The following is a 24,329-nucleotide window of genomic DNA, read 5'->3' on the forward strand; positions in this document are numbered from 1 at the left end:
AATACTGCCCTGCAGTTCTTGAAACATGGGCAGGGTGACATCTAAGCTAAAAGGTGAATTGTTCCTAACCACTGAAGAAATGTGATAGTCCAAATGAAGAGACAGTGGTCTGCTTGAAAGCTGTTGAAGCTGTTATTTCATTTTGGTGAAATAAAGCCCCTAATTAATGTGGCAAAATTATTGTGTTCAGTGGTAAATTATATAGAATGTAAGTTTCTGCTGCAGAAAAGACCACAAAAAGGCAGCATTAAAAGCTGCACATTTTATAGTTTATTATATATATCCTAGAATGTTGTTATAGTTCACTTTCATCTAGAATACTTTCCTTTCAGAGAAATAAAAGGAAATTAAAAATCAATGATTCTATGAAAAATGTTAAGTATATTATCCCCACATTTAATTACTCTTGCTATTTTATTTTTAAGTTTTATTTAATTGCTTTTACTATTTAGCTATTAATAGTAATAGGAGGTAGCTATTAAGGAATTTGGATATGTGGAAATTTGCATATTTTGATTTCTGCTTGACTGCTATTCAACATTTAATTTGGTTTGCTATTCATGAGATAAGCATTCCAGTCTACCAGCTGGGATTTAGAAATGATGAACTGGAAATACAGTTCAGAACTGGTGAATCCATAGACTTAGCATCTCTTAACCCTATTAATAAAATTTGTTCAAAATTAAGTTTGCATGTAGACTGCTGGTTAGTTGACGAAGTGTGTAAGAAAGCCAGAGAAATAAACTACTGAGGACAATCCTGTGTGTTAGTCAATATTGTGACTGGCTGTAGAACAATAATCTTCACAACAGGAAATAAAACAGTAATGTCTCTTGAGGCTTGCCAAGCTTTCCTTTTCATTTTCTTTGCTTCCCACTCTCTCAACCATGACTTTTTCTGTCCCTTACACCTGAAGAAAATGATGTTCAGTATAAGCTTTTGCTAGCAATGTCTTTCTGACTTGCAGGATGTTGACTGAAAATCCTTATTTCACTTGTGAACATTTTTAATCTGAAATTTTGTCTGAAATCAATTTTTATTTTCCTTAGTAGTCATTGCCTTCTCAGTATTGAAAATTCTTCTGGCTGGTCTTGAGTGAAGATACAGAGTTTAGCGCTGGAAACTGGAAAATAATTAAACAGCAGAAAATAAAGAATACAGTAAATTGTTCTAAGTGTACCAAGCCACTTCTGATGAGCTATTCAAGACCTTTCTTTCTGAATTAAATTTCATTTTTCAGTGCATTGCAGCTCCTCTGTGGACCTGATTTCCTCAGTATGGGTTTATTTGGTGAGTCTTGTGCCCGTGTGAGTCTGTGTCATGAAGACACAGCTCTTTGCTTCTTTATTCTGTAGGTGACAAGTCTGGGTTTGGAAGGAAGCAAGGTGGAATGTGGAATACATCTTTTTTTGACCTCTGCCATATGCTTTTGTGTACACATCTGATTCAACAGAATGTCATCTTTATTTCAGAACTCCAGCTAAGGCATTGAAAAATACTTTTAAATTAAAACTAAACCCCAAAGTGGGCATTTCACAAAGCCACTTTTCCAAAGGAAAATGATCTGAAAATTGCAAGCAACTCTCATTAATTTCTCTCAGAATCCTAGAATACCGGGTTTCAAGGAATCTCAAGGATCATCTGGTCCAACCTTTCTTGGCATAACCACCATATAGACAAGATGGCACAGTAGCCTGTCCTGCTTGGTCTTAAAAATATCTAGTGTTGGGGAATCCAACACCTTTTCTTCTGAGATTATTTCAATAGCTCATTGTTCTCATTGCAAAACATTTTCCTCTTGTATCTAATCAGAGTGTGCCTAACTTATACCCATTACTTTTTGCCTTTTCCTTTTAACTCCTTGAAAAAGGGAGTCTTCATCTTGTTTGTAGCCAGCCTTAAAATACTGGAACATGATGATAATGTCTCCCCCAAGCTTTCCTTTCTCAAGGCTGAACAAACCCAGTTCTCTCAGCCTTTCCTCATGTGGCAGGCTTCCCAGTCCATTTTTATGGAAAGAAATATGTGAAAAACAGAAGGAACCTTATGGAGCAGGAAGCAGGTTATGATCATTAAGAAATTGCTTTTTTCATTCAGCAAGTAAATGGAATACTGAACAGCAGTGGAAGAAAAAATGCAAAAGAATTAAGCTAATGAAAGCACTGGAATGTATTTAAAGAGTTTAATAAAAACAGTTGCACCATTTTATTTTATTTGATGTGTAAGATGTTCTAGCTTCACCCAAATCAAATAAATTCTGGAATATTTTAGCAGAATTCAACTAAGGATTCTTGGAAAGATTTTTCTGTTATTGTTGTCAACTTAACTATAATAATATCCCCAAGCTTTATCACCTTAGTCTACTTTATTTGAAGATTAAATCCTTGCATTCAGTTTTAGATGGCACTCTAGCTTCTTGGTTCTGAGCATACCTTGAAAGTTTTGAATCATTGTGTCATCAAAGGAGGCATAAATTGACAAAAAATATTGTTTAATATTGTAGCTTATTGGATTTGGGGTTTGTATTGATAGTTTTAGATTCATAGTGAGTAATTCTTTTTTATACTCAAAACAATTTCATATAGTAAATTAACTTGGTGTAGTAGAACATAAAGCTGGAATTGACTTTGCTCTGATAGCTAGAAATCGTCTCTTTATCAAGCTGAATTTATTACCAATTTGTGTTTGTATACATTGTTTTTAAACTTTGAAGATTCATCCTTTGTAATGTTCATCATATTTTGAGAGACCTGTAATACAACTATCCCTTTTCGTCATAGTTTCCATGTTATCATGAGTATCTTAAAAGCTCTTGTCTATTCCTGCTCCAGCTTGAACAGGAATGACCAGTTTTGCACAGTACTCCAGATCAAGCTTACTGTTCCTAACAGTTGTAACATTATTGCCTGCTAGTAGCACATTTATCATACTGCATAGATTTAGAATCACTTTATTGATACTTTTTTGTAGCTGCTATTTTAGTTTTGAGACCAAACCTCTAGACTACGTTGACTTTTAATACATGAAGACTGTATCAATTCAAATTATTAATGTTCTTCAATCCTTTTTAATCACCAGGCAATATGCAAATTAATCTCTTTTTCATTTTTCCCTTTCTCTGATATTTTTCTAGAATTGGGGAAAGAATAGTAATGTTTCTTCCTTTTCTTGAAAAGAATCTAGATGTTGAAAACTCATAATTTTATGCAATAGTATTTGCAGAGTTTTTGTCTTCTGAAAAGATAATAGATATAATTGAAAATAAGAAATTGAAAATTATTTCTTCATTAATCAGTCTGTGCTGACAGTTTTTATTCTGTGATTCTGTAAGCATATGTATATGCAGTGAGTTCAAATTATTTTGATGGGAACACGTAAATAGGTATTAACATTGATTAAGCAATTTGCCTAGAAGCTGTTCTGTGTCTATTTTTGCAGAGTGTCTAGTGTTTCTCTGGGTCCTAGTTCAAAACTAGAGCATTATTATAATCTATGTTCCCAATTGTTTTTTGTAGCGTCTTCTGCATAGGGCATGGGCTGGTTCTTAATTCAGCACCTCACGTGAAATACACAAAGCTAATGGCCCAAGAGCACATACTTAGTGCTGAATTGTAGTCATTAGTAGGAACCACTTTTCCCTGTTGTATTCCCAACCAGAATTATAGGTGAATATATGTGGAAGTATAGTCAGGTGAGTAATGAGATAATTTGTGTTTCTGTACGCAATTGAAATGTAGAACTCATGGCAAATGATCAAGCATCTAATTTAATTTAACTCTAAGGAAGGATTTCTTCTTATGCAAGCAAATGATGCCAATCTGCTTCTCCAAGAGAAAGTAAAATATTGTTATGAATGATCTGTTTGACACAGGTAGATCCCATGTTGCCACGTGTGATTTTGACTAAGAAAGCTAGTAGTAGTCCATGGTCATTCCAGAATGTAATTAAACAAACAAGGAAAAGTGTGGGTTTTGAGGTTTTTCTGCTGTTCACCCCGACAGACAGTTCCATCCCCCACAGTTGCTTTCTCACTCAATCAGTGGGATGGGGAAGAGAAGCAGCGGGGAAAGGTGAGAAAAACCATGGCTTGAGATAAAGACAGTTTAATAGGCAAGACAAAAGCCACACATGAAAGCAAAGTAAGGAATTTATCCCCTGCTCCCCATGGGCAGTCAGGTGTTCAGCCATCTCCAGGAAAGGCAGGCTCCATCATGTGTAACATTTACTTGGGAAGAAAAATGCCACTCTGAATGTTTCTGCTTCCTCCTCCTCCTCCTCCTTTCATATTTATATGCTGAGCAGGACACCATAGAGCATGATTTATCCCTTTGGTCAGTTGGGATCAGCCCACCTGGCTTTGTTTCCTCCCAACTCCTTGTGCACCCCCAGTCTCCTCGCTGGTAGGGTGGGGAGAGGAGCAGAAATGTTCTTGGATGTAAGCCTTGCTTAGCAAAAACTGAAACAACCCTGAGCTGTTAACACTGTTTCCTGCAAAAATTGAAAACATAAGCCCAGTGCGAGCTGCGATGATGAAATTTAACAATTCCAGCCAAAACCAGTACAGGTTTTCCTCATGTGATGATAAAAGTGAGTAGCTGGGAGTTAACTGTAAATTATGCTAACTGTGTGAGAGTTCTAATAGTGTAAGAATGATTTATCACTATATGGTCTTTAAGGGTTCCATCTAACCCTAACTATTCTTTAAATCTGGGATCGTTATCTAAACACCCAAACTTAATTTCAGAACAAGAAAGATTTCTTCATCTGAGTTTGAAGTGTTTGCCTGATTTTCATAAATATAATGTAATTACTTGATGAAAATCTTCTGAAATAGGGTACATCTAAGTTGCCTTCTATACTGCAAGCCTTGAACTGTTAATCTGACAGGGAGTGATGGGATGTGTAAGATCTGTATTTTAATTTGTTATAAGAAAACCACATAATTTAAAACTCAAAAACTAGATGTGACAAAAGACTAATTATCTAAGGATATGGAGTTGTTTTCTTCTGAATTATCATCTTATTTCTATAACTATTAAGTCGTTTTTATGAATTAGGCTGCAGAACTTAAAAGGTCTCTGTAGACACTGGTTTTTAAAATATAGTAGTAACATCAATATAATAGCAAAACAATGTGTACATGTGAGTAAAACTATGGAAGAGAGGGATTACGCAGAGAAATGTAATTTTAAAAGGTGCAGAATTGTTCACCAGTATAATAAATTACATGACTTCCCTAAGTATCTGTTCACGTTAAAGTTATGAAAACTGCTCCTTGTACTGTAGGTGTTCCACATCCTTCTGCACAGTGCAGCATGCTGCCCAACAGTGCAATTGTTTTAATGATGTATTGCTTTACAATTTACAGGATCAGCCTAAGCTGTCAGTGGCCTCAGGAGCCATGCCACCCCAGACCAATCTTGTTGATTTTCCTTATATTTAAAACCAATTAGCAGTTGTAACCTTGGTTACCATCACCTCTACGTTCTCACCATGAATGCGATAATAAGGATGTAAAGTTGTTAAGAGCTCATTTGTCTTCCTTTTCTATGCATACATAAACAATTAGAGCAAGGTGGATGTAGGCCAAAGCTTTTGGGTAAGTCTTCCCCAGTATCAGTTAATTATTTATGAGTAACAAAGATATGGTCAAGTTGTTACATATTTGACCAGTGATTTCAGTTAGACTTCCCCTGTGGCAGACTTAAAATTACAGTCCTCACTTAAAGAATCTTCATTTTGCTTTTTCTAACCAAAAATTGAGGCTACATAGAAAATTATTAATGCTTTCAATTTGTATGCACAAAAATAATATAGGAGGAAAAAAAAGCTTATCTGAATGTTGGATTCAATAAGGCAATAAGGTTTTAATATTGTTCTTAACATTATTAATATTATTATAATACTGTCATGTTTTATTTGGCTTTATAACTCAAATAATATTTCAGTTTTTTTTAGCTGTTAGGTTTCTGAATTTATTATCAGTGACATTTCCAATAAAATATTTTTCTCTAGATAAAATTACTATAAGAAGACATTGACGTAAAATGTGTTAAATGTCTGTGTAACTGTTTGAATAGGTTGTATTCAACCCTTTATTTTCCCCAGAACATTTCATGCATCTGCAGTGTCTCACAGCAACATGTGCTCACAAAATTGCTTCAAATCTATTTCATATAAATTATTCATAATTTGTTTCCTTTTTGTATAATTGAAGCTGTCATTAATCTTTCACTTAGGGAAAAGGAGCATCATTTCAATGTAGAATTTAGCGCCTATTAATTTTTTTTAGCTTTGAAGATGAGAGCTATGTCTGACTACATTCGACTCTTTCACATAACTTTTGACTGAAAGTTCAATAAATTATTTTTCTAGCAATTTTTCATATGTTCATAAAAATCTTATATTTAAAGTATGTAAAACTCTAGGTTATGTGATGTAGCATTACAGATACTGAAACAAGAGGGAATTGCCAGATCACCATTTAGTTTCTATCTGGCAAATGAGTTCTTGAAAATGAGAAAATCAGACAGGGCCAAGTAATTAACCTAAGTTTTTTATAAGGTGAAATGAGTTATTCTCGTTCTAGCTCAGTGAAGCCTTCAGTATCATCATTAAGTGAACACGTACGCTGTAGTGGGGAAGTCGGGATGATAGGAAGCATCAAAGAAATCTCTGCTCATTCATTTATTGCCAGATTAATACCAGTAAGGACAGCTATGAAAGCATATCGTGTTCGGAAAAAAGGTAGTGGTAGAAGATGATAATGCACTTTATATTGTTAAAAATCCCAATGTAATACTAAATATTTAAGTTAAATTAGTTAAGTTCGTTTATATTCCCATGTCTGAGGTTCCCTAGTATTTGTATGATATTTTGTTGTCCCATACTACTTGAATTACAAGATCCAGCAACAGCTTAAGGATAAGCTCACTACTGTGCTGACTACTGCAGTTTGTGTAACTCAGTGCTGTAAACAGAAATATGTATGCATAAATTATTTAAATAGTCTATACTGATACCATTTGCACGCTAGCAAATATGTGAAGTTTAAGTTTGTGTAGTGTGTATATATATGCGTGTATTTCAACCCTGCTAGTTTAAATTTTACCTAATCATGTTAAGTTTGTGCAGTTTCTGCAACAGGGTTCATTCTCACTGTGAAGTGGTTTGCTAAGTAATGACTGCTGCAAAATATATTCCAAAATATATTCTTAAGAGTAAAATAGGGTTGTACGTGCACACCTAGAAGCCATTTCCTGAATTCAGATTAGTACATAAGTTTTGTTACAGACAGGAGTGGAAAAGAAGGAACTTGCAAAGCTACAGGGAGCTGTGTATCTCCCTAGATGCATCCCTCATGTATTCTTCTGCTTTGCTCTCCTCAGTAAAAGTCTTCCCAGCACTAAATAGATTCGGTGTTGGTTTTGTGTCCTAGGAGGCTACGCAGTGCAGCACATCTCTGCAGCTGTGCTCCCACTGCGCTGCTGTGCCGGAGCGCGGTGGATCCATTTCAGCACTCGTTGAGCGCTGTGTGCAGCCAGGCTGGCGGCTGGCATTCCTGCAGATAATGAGCCTGCCCGTGTCCGGGCTGCCATGTGAGCACCTAGTCTGGGTAGAGACAGCCCGAGTCCTCATGGCAGCTCTCTGTCGTTCTTCTTTTTATCCTATAGCCACCTGTAGCATACAAGATTAAGTAGGGCCTCTTGAAATCTGCAGCATGTATGATTTCCCTTTTTATGCAATTATGATGGAGAACTGAGGTGGAATAGGGTCTGTGGAGATATCATACTTTCAAATAAAAGATAACCTTTATAAGCAGATTCTTCCAAAAATATGGTCTGGGAAGTCTCTGAAATGGAATGTGTCTGTTTTGTACTGTCAGTGTCATTGAACACTTGTTGCAGCTGGAGTTGTGCTGTTTCCTTTAAACAAAAAATGGCAAAAAGAAAAGTACAGGAGCAGAAAAGTAATCACAATTATTGTGTAGGTTAAAGCACTGACTTGTGACGTATGTAACTTCCATGTAACTTTGTGAAAGCAATTTCTACTATATTATTTCAGCCTTATTAATATGAACTAATGAACACTTGAGATGAAATTTCACTTAAAATAGTAAGGTGCTTCAATCCACTTGAGACAAAGGTGTTAGACTTATCATGGTTGATGGTGGAAGGATTTAATAACTTTGGATAATTAATACAAGGAAGAAGGAGAAAATAGAGCAGAAGACCTAGTTTTTTTCTCAAGATGAATCAACAGACAGGCTGTAGTTCAGTGTTTGTTCCACAGGAGATGGAGATAACTGGCTGAACCAGGCACCCTGCTGCAATTTCAGAGGCATTCAGGTATTTGTCTTACAAATGCTAGTCCTTTCAGTTTCATTGACATGGGTATGTGGTCAAAGATGGCCGTATGTAGATGCTGACCATAATCACTTGTGTTGACTCTGCAGAGGAAAAAATACTGCTTGTGACCTTGTTAGGCTAATTACCTCTGGGGTTAATCTGTTATTCCCTCCCCCTGGCCTTTCATAAAGTCTGAGATGGGAGTAATAGGATAAGGTTAAGAAGGGGAAATTTAAACTGAAGGTGAAGACCATAATCTTGCCAATAACATGACTTAGGCTGCTGTGTGATTTTATATTGGGGGTTACAGAAATCCCGTGTCTGTGATCCTTGAAATTTGGAATGGAAATGGAAATATTTGCTATGATATTGTTGTTAGCTGCTTTTCTGTCTCTGATTTTCTGTCCATGTAGGTTTTTTTCCTCTTTCTAAATGAAATATTTACTAGTATACTAAACATTAGTCTTGGAAAGACTTTGGTTTTGTTTGCTTCAAGATTAGGATTCTAAACTGAGTGTGAAAAAAACACATAAATTTTTTTTTTTTCTGAAAAGGTAGTTGGCTGTAGAATATTTGAGTTGAAAATGACAGTTTGTCATTTTTCTATGAACTTTTATTCCTTCCACAGAAATTAATTTGGTAGCTTGTAGAAATTTTCCCTCCCTTTCTTTCCTGTGTTAAAGGAAAAAAAAAGGTCAAAAATGTGAAGAAACACTGAGAGAAAAGAATAAAATGGAAGGAGATAGATGATTGTATTAATGCCGTGCAATCTCATTTTACTCTTTCTGGATATTATTTGGCTCCTATATCGTCTTGAGTCCCAGAGAAGAATCTCCTGTAGGGCTATCTCTACTGTTAGTCAGTCCATAATTGGCATTTTCAGTATAGCCATTGGAATAAATATGTAAGAGAAATATGTAAATAGGAGGGAAGGGTGTATTGTGGGATAAAAAGTTGTTGTAAATAAAGCTCATTTGCTGTACAGGCCATTAATTTGAACTTGAGTTCTCCCTAAACAAAGAATCTCCCAAACAAGCAAACACAAGGAAAACCCCCAAACATGAGATATCTGCAGACTTGTTACCTTTTGTAGTTCATAGAGAAGCTCTTGAGTACAGGCTCTGACTTGTGTAAATTTGAAGGCAGGTAGAATAAACTTATGTGCAGTGAAATTTATGGTAATGAGGACATTGAGCAGAGGTTCATTGATATTGCTCCATCTAATTACAAACTCACAGTAGAGGAAAACAACAGCAGCAGTGCAGTGCTTCTGAGAGCTCCCAGGGTGCTCTGTTAGTGTGGGGTGCATCAAAACTGTATCTATATTATATCTGTAATATTTTACCTATTTGATGCCAAAATTATTTAATTTTTGTATTATGGAAACTTGTGTTTATTGAATCGTGTCTGATATTTATTTTCTCTGGGAAATAATATTCTAGAATGTGTTAATTGCTTCATGTAATCTTTGTAATCTATAAATATTAATGCTTATGAAATTTTAATAACAGCTGATTAAAAAAATGCAGAAAAATGAGCTATTCAATTAATTTAAATTTTAATTGCATGAATAATTACTAAATTGTCAAAACATCAATAATTGCATGTGTTGAACTACAGTAGTATGAGATAGGTTGAGTAGTTTATGTAGACTAAGTATGATTTCCTTTCAGTTTTATTGCTGTTGTGGGTTAAGGTCATTTTGTTTAGAACTGAGATTATAAAGTGCTGAAGGTCTCATCTTGTGAATAGCCAGTTCAAGACACTCATGCCATTTTTAAGGAAGTACTAATGTCCCAGTATTTTAAATGTCTACTGGTGCTACCTGTCTGAAAATCCTGGTCTGTAATCAAAAGGGGTGTTTTCAAATGGGTGAAGATAAATTTTGAGTTTAGGTCATTGTTTTGGGATTTCAATAAAAATGGTCTGCCTTTCAGGAAACCAATAGAAGTTGTATGTTTAGAATATCTGAAGTGATGCATCTCAGAGTTGATGTTACTGATATCAAGGTCCTACAGTGGATTTTTTTAAAATAATGAGAGGGTGATTCAGACAGGATTTTAAAAAAAATGATTAATGTGTAAAGGAGGGAGAAAATGGAATGAGGAGGATAATGGAGGAAAAAAGGGCAAAAAGTGAATACTGACAGATGTCAACTCCACTTTGATAAGTATCTTGCACAACTCTGACTTCACTTGTTCTCTAAAGCAACTTGTTTTCTTCCAAAAGCTTTATCACACCATATTCACAGTTCACCTTGGCTTCTGTAGTAAGCAGTCTCAATTAGCTGAGTATTCGCTGTGCTGACACTTCCGGCTAAGTCCAGTTTTAATGTTCTGTGAGTGCCTACACTTTTGACATGCAGGTATGTTTAAAATACAGTGTAAATTTATTTTGAGATATCTATCACTAATCTGTTGTTTTTGAAGGTCTGTTCTAAGGAAACAGAGTTTTTATGTGCACCATCATTGACAGGAATCACAAAGAGTCATCTTGCGGTACTTTAGTCATTGGAACATTCATTTTTCCTGCTTGATCTTGTATGCTGATCATGTTTCTTTCTCCAAATAGACACAGAGAACATGCAGGATGACATAATTAATGTAAATGTACTTTTTGGATACCTTTTTCCCATGGATGAAAAAAGTGATTAAAATACAAAGAATTCTGCAAAGTGGAACATTAAAACTTTCTTTGGATGCTGTAAGTGACCTAAAAGCTTTTTGTTTAACATAGACAAAAGTTTTCAAGTAATACATCTTCATTTATAGGGTCGAATCAAGAAATTTTAGCTACAATATCATTTTGACAGTATGGTCTCTTCTTCTTTAAAAGAAAAAAATTATCTTTTTATATGAGTTTTTCTAGTGAGGTCAGATATGAAAGATTTTTTAACTCGGTGTTTAGAGTTTGAAGAACCGTTTGCAAAGAGAGGTTTTTAACAATGTGGGCTATGGTAACACACATTAATGCTTTGGTTAAACAGTGCCTGACATGGAAAATGCGGGGCTCATCAGCTTCTCAGATGCATAAGGTGTGCAATTTCTGTAGCAATTTTGCATATTTATTCTCAATTCAAAGTGGTTGGGAAAGCAATTGGTTTCTTGCAGGTAAAAATTAATAACTGAAAGCAACTTAGTTTTGTACATGAGAAAATTCTACACGGTTTGGCTATCTATGTATTTTTGGGAGGCAATTAACCACATAAAGGCCAGTCAGAATGGTATCTGTGCATACCTGTGCATTCTTGCATTCTGGAATGACTATCAAATTGTGTGCATTAAAATGTGGTTTGCAGTCTTCCATGTCCTTTAATTAAACAACTACAAAAAAATTCACTACAAGGAAGGAGTCTCTTTTGTTTTTTGAATATTTTATTTTTTGTCATCTACAGATCATTTCATTAGGAATTTTGTTTCAAGGGGCCATTGTCTGGAGGTTTTGTGTTCTATTTTTCATTTTTTTAATTGCAAGCTACAGGTAAACTCTTTTCTTTACCAAATTATATATAAAGGTGGAAAAATATCTGAGAATTTAGTTTTCTGTTAGCTCATAGGGGAGCAGACAAAGTTTACTAGTGACTTTTTCATATTTGAAACAATGTAGTGGGTTGGATGAGACCTGACCTGCCTTGTTCTAAATTAGGAGATTTACTTGAATTAAATTAAATAATGCAACTTTGAGTATTTTTCTGCATTATTTTATTAGATGTGGTTTAAAACCAAAGATAAATGGGGTAGACTCCATGGGATAAGCTCCTATTGTGGCTCTATGTAAAATAATAAGTAAAATATATTTCTTTTAATTCAGTATTGCTAAATCAAAGCAAAACAGTTCTCCAATTCAGCTTAGTAGCTTCTGGTTTTCCCTGCAGGTAATAGAGTGTCTACTTTGGTTCACAGCATTTTATTTTTTTTCCAAATAACTTGAATTTATTTTGTAGCTTACCTACAAAATAACATCTGTGTTACCACAGAATTGTCAGTGGTGTCGTAGACATCTCTGTTCAAACAAGCTGAGCACTTCTTCAGGGATTTCTGCACACTACCACAGTCTCAGGTTTAGTGCTTAGACCCCTTGAAATCTAAAAATTGATAAAAACAAAAATATGACATAAGAAAACCGAGAATTAGTAACTTATGGCACACATCAATGATGTAGAGTGTGGCAGTTTCTGTTTTAGTTATTTCATAAACGTAACTGCTTCAAGATTTATTGGCCGAGTCGTTACATTATTCCATTAGCCACCTCAAGCTGCTTCAAGGACATTACTACTACTACTGTTGTTATTGCTATTATAAATATTTACGTAAAACAAGAAATCAGAACATTTACATTATTTCTTCAGTAATATAAAATTTATAAATACTTTGGGAAAGGATGAATATTTCCATATCAGACATGAGAATTAAATTACTGATAAGTTTTCTGTGCCATGAGAAAGATTGAGGAGAGAAAATATATTTTACTGTTTTTTCTAAATGGAGTGTTTGAGGAGAATTATATATCTGATACTGAAAACCAGGGTGTTTACATGTTCACTCCTTTCCCCTTCAGATCCAGCATTAAATGAAGCCCAAGACTCAAGACTAAGAAATGACAGCTTTTTAAATACATTATTTAGAAAGCTGAGAGTGAAAATTTAATGTATTCCCATGCATTTGACCTGTAGGTTATCTTTAAAACAATATAAAAAAAATTAGATTCAGTAGGATGTCTGTGAATAACGTGTCTGCTCAAGAAAGCTTATTAGTTTTCTCTAATAGCCTTCCAGTCACTGCCTCTGGATTTGGATGTCCTGAGATTGTTATATTAATGGAAACAGTGTAGTTGAAACTGCTTTATAATCCTCACTAAAACCTATGCAGTCATGAGATATCTGTGATGAAACTTTGCACAATCATGAAGCTGTTTTTGACATTCATGCAAATGTTTTTTTCTTGGAAACATGTATTTTTGTATTGTGTTCTATAAAGTTCACATTTTGAACAAAACCGTGACTTTTGCTTTGTGTTGTAAGAAGTAAATTTATTTTTAATAGAAGTCGAGTCATTGTTGAGTTCCTTTGCTTAGAAAAGTTTTAAAATAATTTAGTTGAAGTTCAGGTTTATTTTAAGTTTTCAGAATTGTTCTAAGTTCTTCTTTGAAACAGTCAGTGAAAAATAAAACCTTTTAAACACTTAGAACTTGAAAATCACATTCAGAATATCCTACATTGCCCTTCCTGATTTCCCATCGTTCCCCACCCTATCATTTCCCACCCAGGCTCAAGTGTGCACATCTGTCTTCCCCAGATCTAAAGGTCTTTTCAGTTAGGAGGGAATTATTGTAGGGTTTGCTTTTCAAATTTCAAAGCCTCAGTAATGGACAGCACAGATATCTTTGTGGGGAGAGGGAAGAGGGGAAGATTTTGATCACAATTTTCTACTATTTTACCTTTCATTTTATCAACTGTGTATAGTTTTTAAATAAATTTAAAGTCAGAGCTTAAATACTAAACATTAGAAATATTTTTGTTCTGATTTAAAAAATCTTGTCTAATTTTCAGATTAGAATAGGTTTGGGTAAAACCAGTTTCATGCCTGATAATCCACTGAAGAAGGTTCAGTAATTAAAAATGCATGACTGATTTCGATAGAGTACCCAATTCTTTCTACCTAAAGTTGTCCTCTTGGTTGCAAGATGGTAATCATATTAATACTTGATGAGCTGAGATGAGAATGAAAATGTTCATTTTAGTGCTGTAGAAAGGCACCTTTTCAATGGGCAAGGTATGTAAACATGTTCATAACAATACTTCTTAGCCACGTGTTGTTTAAAGTGTGTTTCTAAAATACATATGTGCATGTGAACTGAGGAATGAGAAAAGCTAAATACATTTGGATTTGCTGGAAGTACTTTTATTTTTTTTTTTAATTTTTAATTGCTTTTCCCTATTCCATTTATCTCACTCCATGCAGTAGCAATGAGCATGTTAACAGAGGAATTTAACCTTTCATACTGCCATAAGCTGTGATCTTGTCAGATCTTGTGGAATAAGCCAACCTGGGCCTAATCAGTATTTTAGATATCTGCAGGGAGCAAAAATATAGGTCTGCAAAACAGATTACTCCTCTGTTGTTAAGATTTCTTTTCTTTTTTCCTAGAAAAATTTATTCTTGTGTAGTTTTTAATTTATCTTTTTCAGGTGCCTTGTTTTGAAAATGCAAATCATGAGACTTCACCATTCAGCACTTGATTTCTGGACAGCAGTGACATTTCTTTACCTCTTGTTATACTGAGTAGTTAATAGAGCTTTCAAATAAACACATGAGAGTATAAAATATGAAGTAGCATACAAATGTGTTTGTAATTCATATTAAGTTTATTTCTTGCTATAGCTACAAGCATAGTATTTTCATATGAGGCTGAGTACAATACAAAATAAGGCATACATTGTATTTTGGTATTAAAAGATGCTTCAGTATGGCAGAGGTTGATACTATTCACTGTGCTCCTAAAAGTGAAATATTGTGCTGCTATTGGAATTGTTGTGTATTGTTCCGTTTTGTCCAAGTGTTGAACAATGAGAAAGCAATAATGAAATTTAAATGGGAGAGCTTTACATCTCTCTCCATCTCAAAAAGATGGACATAAAAATAGTCATATCTCATGCAAAAGCAATTGATTTCTTTAGAAGAATACAAATCTCAGCATTTCTGTGACATGCTTCCCAAAACTGAAGAGAGGGTAACATAGGGCATTTAACAGCCCATAATAAAACTATCTACTTTCATTAACTTCACCAGTTGCAATCCTTTTAATATCTATAGAACATTAAATTTTAAAATTTACCAATTTCTCTGGCAGAATTCCAGATTTAATTACTGGATTGTATGAAGAACTACTATTTGTTATTGTCAATGAAATCCCTGGGCTCCTACTGAGATGCATATTGAAATAAATTGTTAAATCTTACATGGCTTTAGAAAGAGTGCCCTTTATGCCTCTTTCATCGACCATATTAAAAAATTGCTAGAGTCCCTGAGGCCTAGCATGTCTTTGCTGTTTATGTACGATTTTGAGGCTACTGTGTAAATTTTTCAAAGGAAAAAATTATTGTCACTTACCGATACTATCTCCAAAATTATGCATTCTACACCTTTGACAGTCAAAATTAAAGAAATTAAACTCAGAGTCTTTGAGACACCTCAGGAAAAGCTGCTGTTCTCTTCCCCCTTGCAAAGAATGGTGGAAGTGACATAAGCATGACCTCTACAAAGGTCAAACACAGCATCTGGGTGGGAATCTCAGATGAGCCATCTGACTCAGGTGTGTACAAAAAGCATCACTAAAAGAGTGATCCTGTCGTCTTGTATCTGTAAATTCAGCAGGGCAGAATAGTCATGTGTGTTTCAAAAGTATTTGATGTGCCTCACATGACCTGATTTTGAGATGCCTCAGCATTGTCTATTGCTTACAGAGTACTGGATTCTTTGGCATTGCCTGGTACACTTAGCTAAAAGCCAAATTTTTATTTTGGTATGGGACAGAATAATTAATACAGACCCTCTGCAATACCTATGGACTGTAACACATGGTGGGAATTTAACCTCCCAAAGTCTGATCTAAATCTTAATTTCATTTCATAGTACTTATTTTTTATACCTTACATGTTTATATGGGAAGTAGTCTTTCATTTTTCTTCATGATTTAGGCAAACAGGTGATTTACTATGTAGACATGGAAAAAGGCTTTATATTCAATGGCTTTACTTGGAGTCACATGTTGTCATTGAAAGCTCTCTCACTGGAAAACAATAATTAACATTTTTGATGTGATTTTAATGTGATGAAAAGCTGAATGGGTGGTGATCATGATGTGCAGCTGTGCAGGGAGAAAGGACTGAATGGAGGCTGTATGTGAAAGCAGCAGAATATTATCAGACTACTTCTGAAACCAGAGCTGCAGATGACCTGTTTAGTTTACATACTTTTAACTTAATTATTCCCTACTTAGAGGCATGATTTTTTTCTTGTTTGCTAAACTTGCATAGGCAATTACTATAATATCACAGGGAAGAGTTTTTCTGTGATTCCATGTGTTATGTTGTTTTTTTCTGCCTCTTCTTACTTGTGGAGTCCTTTAATTAGTATACTTGCACTAAAAAGTGTATTTTTTTATTCATACCTTCCATTAGTTTTGTGAATATTATTTTGGTGTCTTAACAGCAGCCTCAGAATATTTTAAAACTAAGGGTTTTAAGTGGGATAGTAGCAATGAGATGCTTGGGTTTTATGTTCAAGCACTTTTGAAACATTCAACCTGTTTTTGAAATACCTTGGGACTTGATAGATTAGGAGGAATGTTAAATGTGCTTTCTGCTGTTCTCTGTCACACAGGCACTAGGATGTATAAGTGCAAGTACTTAATTAAAAAAAAGATGGTTTTCAATAATTTTGTACTGCTGTGATAAATTCTTGTTCTCTTGTATGTTTACTATGCCAAAGTGTGCTAGGTTTCATAACTTCCAAGTTGAGATGTCAAGGTTCTTGTTAAACATAATACTACTTCTTTCAGGTATGCAGTAAGATACTAGATTATAAAAAACCTATTAATTCCGGTAATTTAGTGAGCTAAAAAAAAGGCATTAAGTTCCTGATAGATTGCTAAATATGAACATATGCTGTGTTGTTTGTGTATATTAAAATGTCAGCACTGAATTACAAGTAATGCTACATCCAGCCATATGATCAAATTCTTGAAGTTAATGTAATATTTTAATGGTTTAAAAATAACACCCTAAATAAACTACTTGGGTATACATTGCTTCTCTTTTCCACTACTCAAGTAGTTGACAACAAGCCAAGATACAAATTTTACATTTCTTAAATCTAGTAGGAAATTTGCAATTTTCCCATGGCACCAGCAAGATTATCCTAAATTTATCCATGAAAATAAGAAATATATTTGCCATATTGTATCCTGCTTTTTAAAGCTCAGTCAGCACAGGAATTCAAGTACAGAGTGATTTAAATACATTTTTTGAAAAAAGGGAGTTCTGAAAAAGAAAAATTATGGTTTTGTGTGAAGGTAAACAAAACATTTTACAAAAACTAGGAAAATATAAAGATTCAATTTACTAGGGAAACAAAAATGAACTTTTAAAATTAGTATTTTTACTTTCGTAGCTCTAAGCATGAGCTTAGACTGTTAGGGTATGTTTAGGGTCACTAATTTTTTTTTTCTTAAACAGAAATTGACTTAAAAATATATCTCAAGAGTTTTTAGGTTGTGTTCCAGCCTTCTGACAGTGGGCTGGCGCAGGACTCATTATGAGCCATGGTAGCAGCATTCACCAGGGGCATGAGTGTATCATCAGGCACTTTCTATTGTTTTGTGTATTTTCAGTATTCCAATGGCTTCATAACAATTTTGTGGCTGTCTAGCCATGCCCACATCATGGGGTTCAGCTTACTAGTGAAATAAAAGAAACCAACAATAACCATTTCACGTCATTCAAGGTAAAGCTTTACATTCCACGTGTAGATTTGCATTAAAGCCTTTGATGTTGTTACCAAAATGAATGGAAATTTTAGATGCTATTTTCTGTATTGTAAATCAAGCCTGAATGAATCACCAGTGGCACCGTTACATTTGGTTGATAAGATAAGCAGAATGCTGAGCACAGAAAGGAGATAATGCACTAATGGACAAATCTTCACGTGTCCTGCATTGCAATCTGCACCATAGCAAGGCAGTATGTATCAGCAGAGTCAGTTCCGGAGCTGCAGATGTGTAACCAAGATTCTCTTAAAAAAGAAAAAAATCAGCCTTTCTAAATCTCCTTCATTTAGGGAAGAATAAAATGGCTGGGTTTTTTTTTCCAGTTTCTTACCTCATCACATACTGCAGAGTCATCACAATTTCATATCAGCTGCAAGAATTGAAACACATGACATAAGCTGAACTTATTTGTCAGAGACTGTAATTTTGGAATTCTGCTGGGTTAAAGGAGTGCTGTGAAACACTGGCCAGTGGACATGGTTTGATTTGGAAAGTAAAATTAACTGTGATGCTTATAACATTGCACCGGTGTCACAAGTTAAGTGAGTTTCTCGTTTCATTTCTGGTTAAGGTTGGGAGAATCAGAGTCCTAGCAGCGTAGCAGATTTCAGTTTTTATAGTTGAGTTCATCATTGAACCCAAATCAAATGAGGAAATCCAATGTTATATCCTATTACCAGAGCTGAATAGAATAAACAGAGGTGAGAGTTTAGATATTCACCAGTATCCTAAGGTACAGCGTTTATGGTATAGCTTGCAACTTAGTGTGTTTTATATCAATATACTAGTGAAATGCATGGTGTTACAAAATCAAAGCTGATGTATTTTGGTGTTTGCATTGTTTATAAAATTCAAATATGAAGTGGTACAGACTTTGGAACAGTTTGTATTTGTAGTTTCATGTCAACTGAGCTGACAGTTGTGGAATTATCTGTGAAGTATAGAAATGCTGCAGGGGAAGAAGAAACTTTTCCCCATAAACAAAATACATCTTTTTTATTAATGAATGAATGTGCTCTAGTGAAGTCTCTTTTACAGGGTTTTTGCTGCCTAATTTCTCCTATAGGTTGAATTGAAAATTGTGCTCCTTCAAAGTATCGAAGTAATAGTAAGATGCAAAATTCACTACAAAAAATTGGGAGTCAGTCCAGTTGGCCATATTTACTCAAATGTTGGTTATTTAAAAAAGAGCAGGCCAGAATTTAGTTTATTTTTATACCTTTTAATAATTGCTTCTGAGAATAAGATTTAAATAATGGAATTAACTGTCACTTTCAAAAGAAGGGGAATCAAGGATTCGTAGAGTAATAGAATTTTAATGGAAAAATCTTGCAAGGTACAAGTGTTGTGTCATAGGTGCAGATAATGGTTGGCATAGAGAATATTTTGAATACAAATGTTTATCTGAATAAGAATATATAAGAATTTTATTGGCAATTATTCTTAAGAAAACTTGACAAATGCATATTTATTACAGATAACAGTAATTAGTTTTAAAATTTAACAGTAAATTGCCTTACAAGGCAATAAATATTTAGCTAGCTAAAGTAGCTAAACTCTTAATGTTCCTTTGAGTGACTATTCAAAAATACAGTTTTATTTAAGTGTTTAGTGTATGAAAGGCAGAATGAAAAGTCACAAATGTGTGTGAGAAAGAAAAGGTAGCAATGAATGGAAATAACCTTTGGATGAACAAAGGGAAATGCCAGATTAGAGAAACCCAAATCCTTTCTGTGGCTAATAAGGTCCTTGAGCAGTTTTGAAAACACTGAGGAGATACAGAGTCAAGGATTATGTGTTTGTTAATTATTTTGAAACTGGCTAACTAAAATAAGGGGTAGAGTTCTGTTGATACTAAAGGATTATTCAGTGGACAGGAAATAAGAAATGATAAAAGAATTAACTATTAATCTCAGGTTTGATGTAATACTAGATTTCCATCTTGGATACAGTATATAATTTTGCATCATATTCCTGAAGAATGCTCTTACAAAACACCTAGTGTTAAAAAATGTGTGTTTCTTGCTGAAAATTGAGCTCTTCTGCCCAGTTAAACAAAAATGTGTATTTAAGCTTTCAGCTGGAAATTGAGCTTCTGTGTTTGAGACAGGGGAATGTAGAGCCAGGTTTTTGATATTTACATTAGTTACTGCAACTGCCTTACTTATACGGTATTTTGCATGTTACGTCCACAAAATCTTTTATAAGCTGTCTTATTAAGACCTGTTGTTTGAGCTCTGAGGGGTCATACTTATAAATTTGCTTTAGAGCAGAAGGCAGTAAAGTGCTTGTGCCATTTTGTGCTTCATGTGAAATTCAAACCCAAAACTTGGGTAATCTTTGCATTGGAAGCATTGCTCAGGCCATTCATTATTCTACACATTGGCCAAGTTTGAAACAAAAATTTATGTTTTGTTGATGTTAATAATTTGAAGTTTTAAAAAATTGTATTTCTAGAGGAAAGCAGATTGTTAGAAAGAAAAATTTCCTACTAAGTTGCAATTTTGGTGAAAATGAATCACTCTCTCGAATGAAAGCTACAAAACATTATTTTCAAAATAAAATATATATTTAGAGATGACTTATTCCATCATGGAGTCCTGTCATGTGCTGTTATAATTTTCATGTTATTCTTTGATTTATTGTTAACTGTTATATTTTTTCTACTTTTACTGGGAAATTGTGCTTCTAGCAATTAAGAATTTTCTGTGTCCTACCTAAATTTACTACGTGGATATTTTAAAGCCATTTATTTTTTGCAAACTGTGGCGTATCTTAAATTGTCCCACCCATAGTTGCCTATTGCAGCTATACCTTTATACATATCAGCTGTCTCATTTTGGCCATAATTTTGGTAATCTAAACCAGTCAAACTCTTTAATCTAGGAGTGTTGGCTTTCTCTAGTGATTACACTGCCTTTCTACCTCCAGTTCAGTTTCAATTAATCTTTCTTATGTTTATGTCCTTGCACATGCTATTATAGATGTGATCTCATCAATGCCTAGCACAATGATAACATTTCACTGATAGTTTTCAGAAAGGATGCATATTTCTTTTAGTGTCAGTTAATAAAAGGCTTATAAAGAAACCTGTTATTGAAGAATGGATTAAAAATTTTTATATGTGAAATATTGTGCTAAACTAAATGTGTCATGTAATAAGAATAGCAATTACCATTTTAATCTTGAAAAGAAAGAATTGTTCAGGCTAGTAAAGAACTTAAGTTTTCAGCTGGAAATTAGTTGCTTTTGAAGATACTGAAGCTGAAAGTTCTGGAAGGAGCTTCCATGAACTTTACATGATACAAAAAGTAAAAAAAAAAAAACTAGTACGAAGCTAGTTGGGTTTTTGTTAGTGTCTTTATTTTGTTTTATGACTGCAAATAGTGGAAGTTAAGTATGGCAATTTAAAATAGGTTTTATAGCATCCAAAATTAACACTTTCAGAAGAATGGTCGGTGTGCTGTTATGCATTCCTCAGGAGAATCTTCCGCAGGATTAAAATCTATGTTCTTCGAAAGTGAGAGAACTGATAAATACAAGAGTAAATCACAAGAATGAGACCATGCAAATCAGTATTAAGGCCTAGACAGAAATTATAGAACACTATACATTTATCCAGATTTCAGAAATTCCAACTCAAAAAGATTTAGATTATATCTTGAGGCTTGAGCCTAATCTTCAAGACCTAGGGAAAAAAAAAAAAAAGAAAAAGTAGCAAATATGGAAATAGCATTCAACTCGAGGAAAGATGAGGTTAGATTGCTGAGCAGCAGGGGAAGACCATGCACATACGGGATGTCATAGCAAACGGGTTTAGGAGTATTATAACTTTCTCATAATGCAGGATTTTCTGTTATGATCTGATTAACAATGTCAAGCTACTACTCAGCTGGGGTAAGGATAGAAAAACTTAGAGTTCCAGAAAGGGCAAGTTGACTAATGTGCTATAATTCAGTTCCCAGAAGAACAAGTTGTGAGGAATTGTATGGAGTGCATGATTTAAGTTCATGGTTAGGCTGAATTATCATTTTGTCAGTACCAAAATGTGAACTTCTTTCCTTGCTTTATGTGGAGTTAATCTTCTCTTTCTTTCCCATAAACAAAGTTAAACCTGGGGGCAAGAGGCTGAAAAGATAATTAATATATGTCCATATTGTTGATAGTTCCCTTTCTTTTCTCAAAGCCCCTGAGACTGTATATGTGTCCTTAAATGTTTCCTCTGAAATGTCTTTTCATCTTAAGGGTTTGTGGGGCTATGAATTAGTCTCTAGGACTAATAAAGATCAGCTTTTTTATTTATTTGATTTTATATTGTTCTTACTTCTTGCTTGTTCATTCAGTTCCTTCCAGTTTTCTGTACACTACCAAGTGTAGTGTCTAATGAAATTTTATAGCACTAATCTACTCATCAGGGTTTTCAGAATAATTGTTCTCCAGAGTCACAACATGAGGTATACATAGCATAATTCTTCTCCCTTTCCTCTCCATCCCTCTTTTCTGGCATCATATGCAATTATATTCCTACATTGCTATTTAGCATCTGGGATCATTTATCAAAGTCTATCTGGAATCTTTACTAAATTCACCAAAGATCTTTTTAAAAAGAAGCTGAAGTATTTAAGTAAATTTTTCTGAAACTTTTGTAAGGTGAGTAAAGGACATTAGGAAAGGAAGGAATAACTATTATGCTACACATAGTTTTCTCTGTGACCTGTTAAATTAGAATGAGAATGAGAACTACTATTCTTGATTGTCGTACCCATTAGCAAGGTACTTATGAAGTGGATATAATTTCTGATGATGATTCTCCTTAATCTCATGCAGAAGTGATGTCGAAATTCAGGTTCATTCAGAACTGTATTGGAGTGTTCAGCAAAGTTTTTCAAAGCATACTATGATGAAAAAAACTTGCTCACCTCCAACAAGAAAAATAAATCTGTTCAGAATATGATGAAACTAGGATTTTTTTTATTAGCTTAATTGATAAACTGTTTCGCTGGAAGTTTAGAGCATAATAGAGGAAAAGGTAATGGATGGTTAATGGTAGGCAAGAAAACAGTTTTTCATGGTGGCCAAGATGAATTTATGAAGGTAAGACTAAGGGAAAGGCAAAGAACCTTTGAGAGGAAAGCACCTTTTTTGTTTATTTTTTTTAATTTTGTCTACTCTAAGTAAAAAAATATGTTGTATTGTGGAATTTATGTACAGCACTTGTTAGAGCAGAGCTGACAGATTACAGTATATTTTAAGTGTATATTTAATAAATACAAATCTTGTCATAATTAATTCATTGAATTAACTGAAAAACATTTTAATGGCAGTTCTGTTTTGTGTTACTTTAACTGTTAAAAATACCATGAGCCATTTATTGTATTTGTCATTATTTACTTTTTATGCTTTTTAATGTACGTAGGAGTAGGAGAGGAGGGTAAATTGACCTTATTTGACCTGAGGCTTTTTAGTTGCCAAATATACAAGCTTGTTGTCATGGAGATCAGCACACAGCTCAGACGCCTGATTCAGTGCTGGTAAGAGGGAGCACCTTTGTGGATTATCAGGTAAATATTTGACTCTATTAAATAGGTAAATAAACTACAGGTGTTAGAACACATTTATTTTGGGATGCAGGGGAAATTACTAATATCCCAGTATCTGTAAAAAATTCCAGTAAGTACCTGTAAAAAATTCACTGCTCCAATTCCTTGTCACAGATTCTTAGCACTGCAAAAGAACTTGTACCAGCTGTAGCCCTTGGAGAAGTGCACTGTAAAACTGAACTGAGAAGCTGATGTAAATATGAACTCAACACTGCATCCACAAGGGCACTCAAAGAGCAGGAGTGCATTGCAGAAGTGATATGAAGTGGTGTAAAATTATCTTTTCCTTTTATGTTTAAAGTGGAACAATAGATTCCTGATACTGACTAGAGCATCTCAGAGGCAGGATGGGGATTTCTTCCTTGGATCTTTCACATCCTGTAGCTGACTGGGGCTCCTGGTGCTAATTTTTGCCATGACACCACTGAGTGGCTGACAGCAAGGCCATGTTAAGTGTTTTTTTTACTGAAAGTATTCCTTAACATTTCTGCAGTTAGGAGCCAAACTCACTTGCTCTCTCCTTATGCTGTGGGGGTTCTTGCTGAGCAGCTCAAATACAGACTTGAGAAGGGAAGATCCAGCTGTCCTAGTTCTTTCCAGTTACTTGCAGAGGCCAGTTGCACCATGAGAACATATCATAGTCAGAGAGTGACCCCAGGGGGATGGTGTTATCTGTTGTATGATAAGAGCTGGAATATTTACATGACTTCTCTCCCACATGGATCTCCTTACACAAAGAGCTGTTATTCTTTGCCTTATAGATCCTTTACATCACAGAAGCTTAACATATTTTACCTGTGTAGCACTTAATCTTCTGCTTTGATCTGAGCCTTCT

General features: G+C 34.5%; 1 protein-coding gene across 6 annotated transcripts in view; it reads left to right on the forward strand.

Annotated features, from left to right (window-relative positions):
* The window catches only part of MARCHF1 (membrane associated ring-CH-type finger 1), a 223,406-nt gene that overhangs the window by 137,054 nt on the left and 62,023 nt on the right, over positions 1–24,329 (forward strand). The window lies entirely within an intron of this gene.

The sequence above is a fragment of the Anomalospiza imberbis genome, chromosome 4 (assembly GCF_031753505.1).
Source record: "Anomalospiza imberbis isolate Cuckoo-Finch-1a 21T00152 chromosome 4, ASM3175350v1, whole genome shotgun sequence".
Taxonomy (NCBI): Eukaryota; Metazoa; Chordata; class Aves; order Passeriformes; family Viduidae; genus Anomalospiza; species Anomalospiza imberbis.